Source organism: Balaenoptera acutorostrata, chromosome 3 (genome assembly GCF_949987535.1).
Source record: "Balaenoptera acutorostrata chromosome 3, mBalAcu1.1, whole genome shotgun sequence".
In the NCBI taxonomy this organism is placed as follows: Eukaryota; Metazoa; Chordata; class Mammalia; order Artiodactyla; family Balaenopteridae; genus Balaenoptera; species Balaenoptera acutorostrata.
In genome coordinates, this window is record NC_080066.1 from 103,873,044 (window position 1) to 103,876,830 (window position 3,787).

The window sequence follows — 3,787 nt, forward strand, 5'->3', positions numbered from 1 at the left end:
ACCTTGCTTTGATTTCTTTCCTTCCTTCATCCAGGTCTCTGTTCACATGTGATCCCCTCTGAGAGGCCTTCCTGAACCCCTGATATAAAAAATAGCACCCCTTCTCCCTTCCCATCCTGCTCCTGTTGCCTTCCATCTCAGTAACTTGCTTCATTTTTCTTTCATAGCACTAATGACTCTCTGAATTATATACTTATCTTTGTGTTTATTGACTGTTTCCCCAACTGTTTCCCCAGTGGCTGTTCCATGAGGGCAGGGACTTTGTCTTTTTGTTATTGCTGCTCTAGAACAGAAAAGGGGTGCTCAGTAAAAATCACTTAAATGAATTATTACTCTTTAGTACAGCAGGGAAATGTAGTGGTGAAAATTTGGGGTCAAAAGAATAAGATAAAATTCTACTGTTAAAATTTATATTTTCCTGAAAATTGTATATAATCTTTACAGTTTTGCATGTGTTTTGGTTACTGTTTTCATTTTGCAACAATTTGTCAGAATAAATATTTTAATTAGTGTTGTCTGGTCTCCTTGTAGGAACCCCAAAGACTAGTGTCATTTTCCAACTGAACACGATTTTGGAGAACTTAACACCATTTTGGATGCTACGAATGAAAATAATTTCCAATGGAAAGAGCATGAAATGGTAGTTGTAGTCCTTGTTTTCTACAAACTAGCTCTGTAGTCTTGGCCATCATACCCTTCCTGTGAAATGACTGGGTTAGGCTTGGATTAATTGTTCTCAAACTTCTGTGTGCCAGGCAGATGAAAATTTCCTGACCCAACCTGAGAGATTTTAATTCAGGAGGTCTGGAGTGGGCCTCAGCATTTTTCCATAAGCATACTGAGAAATGGAATATTGCCTGCCATATCAGTAAACAAAGGATGTCACAATCATCAGAGATTGCCGCCACCAGCCAAGGTGAGTTTGTGAGCCCTGAGGGAACTCGGGAAGGAAACAAAGAATACCTGCCATCTCGTAGCCATCAGACTGCAGCCACTCCCCACAGTGAGCCCTGAGAAAACACAGGATACTGGCCCCAGTTAGCTGAGGTGCATATCAAAGGAATGATTTCAGTGAGCCCAGACTCTTGCCTCTTCCCATTCATAGAAAAGCGCTAAATTCCTTAACATGACATATCTGGTCTTCTTTAATTAACAATAATCTTTTGATGTTCAGACTACTTGCCCTTTGTTGCAAAACTCCTATATATTCTGGCTCCCGCACTTGCCTCCTTCAGCAGTTCTCTCAGGGTTACTTGAGATGCTGCCTCCTGAGCTTGAAGTCCTAAAAATCCTGCCGAATAAAACATAACTCTCAACTTTTAGGTTGTGCATAATTTTTTAGTCGACAATACTATAACCAGGTGACTTAGAAAGAGTCCGTAAACCACACTTTTAGAAAACTGGGCAAGATGTTCATTTATTATGTCCATCATTCCACAAACATTTATTGAGCATCTACTATGTGCTCTGCTATGTGTTCTAGAGCCTGGTGATAACAGCCATGAACAAAATAAACCCATCTCTGGTCTCCTGGAGCTTCATTCAAAAGTGTGTGTGTGTGTGCGTGTATGTGTGTAGACCCTAACTTTGTTCACTCCCTCCTTGGTCCCTGCTCCCAGTAGCCCTGAGGGATTGCTGGGTGGGGGCAGCCCCAAAGAGTAGGAGTCTGAGGGGGAGAAGGTCTGCAGATCTAAATGTCCCAGACCCACACGAATCGAAAATCGGGAGGAGGAGGAGACAGCAGAATAGGTCCAGGAGCAATGGTGTCCAAAGAAGAACAAGCAGTAAAAAAACTCAACATGGAAAATGCCCAGCAGGAGAACGAAGGAGGGAACCGGGGCCCTGTGCAGAGTGGAGAGGAATCACGTCATTTGGGAGGGGGCTTAGGCCAGAAGCCTGGAGGAAATGTAAGGGTGGGGCGGGGCTAGGCGACTTGTCCCTAATTCTATGGGCCATGCCTGACAGGCACATTGATCACAATGAAGTGGGAGAGGATGTAGACAAGTACGTAGGGCAGATGATGGAAATCAGGAGAAAGACTAGGGAGCAGCAAATGTGCGCTTCCAAACTGCTGAGCCCGACAGTCGTTATGTATGACTTCTGCCTTAAACCTTGAATCCTAAATTTTCCCCTGAGGTTATCAATGTGGCCTCTGCTCTACAAGTTTGTAATTTTGTGATTACTTTTTCTGTAAATCTTTTGGTGTTTCTACTTACCAGTTTCTAATTGAATATTGTTTTGTCTCAGTGTAAAAGTTTCTGTCCAGCAGGGCAATTTCATCCAGTTATAGGAAAAAAATATTCTTCTCATAATATGAAATTGATGAAGCCGTTTAAAAAGCAAAAAAAAGTGTGTGTGTGTGTGTGTGAGTGTGCCCGCGCATGTGCCTGACAAGAGACACAAACAAAAAAACCCATTAAAAAAATCTATAGTGTCAGGTGATGCTAAGTGTGAAAGAGAAAACTGAAGAAAGGATGGGGCATAGAGGGCTGAGCAGGCGGGGTGGTGGTGATTGGGGTTGTAACCATGGAGACCCACTGAGATGGTGGATGTATGAGGAGAGAGGGAGTGAGAGATGAAACTGCCGGGGAGAAGAGCATTCCAAACAGAGGGAAAAGGCTCTGAGGAGGGGCCTGCCTGGCATGCTGGAGGAAGGGCGAGGAGTGTAGTGACAGGAGATGTGGTGGGAGCTCCTGAGAGGCCAGATCACACGGAGCTTGGTAGGTCATCTTAGAGTCTTAGGTTTTACTCTGAGCAGAATCAGAGGCCAACGGAGGGAGAAGAGACATGGTTTATTCTACTTAAGATTCACTCCCTAAGGGTGGAAATAGCCGTGTGCTAAGTGTTTGATGTGTGTAAAGCTGATTTACTTCTCGCAACAAAGAGCTTTAACATTCTATTCCCTATTGGCTGTCTGAGTTGGTGAAAAATGTTTTAAAAATTGATCTTGTTCTGTTCTTTGCCTTTCCTGCTTTTACTGTTTACGTGACTTACTCGTTCTCAACAATTTACAATTTCCTGACTTTTTTTCAGCAGGGGTGTGGTAGGATGGGAGGGACGAAGGCCAGTCTTTCTTGCTTCCTGACATTTCCTTCCTCGTGGATGGACATATGTTCAGCCAGCACGGTGGGGCTGGGGATGTTTTACCATGTTGGATGAGGGTGTGGAGGGAGGAGGTGGGCATTTCTCTCTCTGCTTCCTGCCCTCAGGCAGTGTTCATTCTTCTCTGTTCCTCCAGGCACTAAGTTTTAGGGACACGCTTCTACTTGGGAAGGTCTGTGGTGGTTTAGCACTGTTTGAACCCTTAGCAGGGGGTCTAATTTGGGGTTGAGCCTTCAGAGCATGTAGCTTTCATACCTCTGTACATATAACATGGGCCAACATCAGCTTATCAATAACAGAAGTGAGGTTTGGCTTCCAACCACCTTATTTATTGTCTCTATCCTTTTTGATCATAAGGTAGAAAAGAGCTGTAATACTTGGGTCATCTCAAGGCCTAGAGGTACTCTTCGCAGCACTTCTCTCAGTTCTTAGAACAGTGTTAATGAGGTTTTATTCCAAGTTTTTTTTTTTTAAGATAAAAGAAGCTTGCTGGCTGGTCATTCACAAAACTTACAGTAGGTGGCAGACACATTCTATCAAAATCAACTTTCACAGCAGTTCTATTAAGGAACTAGTCAATTTTTTGCAATGGCCCATTAGACACCAGATTGTCTTTGCTCAGGCTGTTAGAACAAAACCATAGACTGGGCGCCTTTCTTTTTTTTAAATTAAAGTTATATGTTTA

The 3,787-nt window shown here is 43.3% G+C and overlaps 1 pseudogene; it reads left to right on the forward strand.

Annotated features, from left to right (window-relative positions):
* The first annotated feature begins 1,760 nt into the window (after nucleotides 1-1,760).
* On the forward strand, nucleotides 1,761-2,097 carry LOC103010293 (protein BEX4-like; annotated as a pseudogene).
* The last annotated feature ends 1,690 nt before the right edge of the window (nucleotides 2,098-3,787 follow it).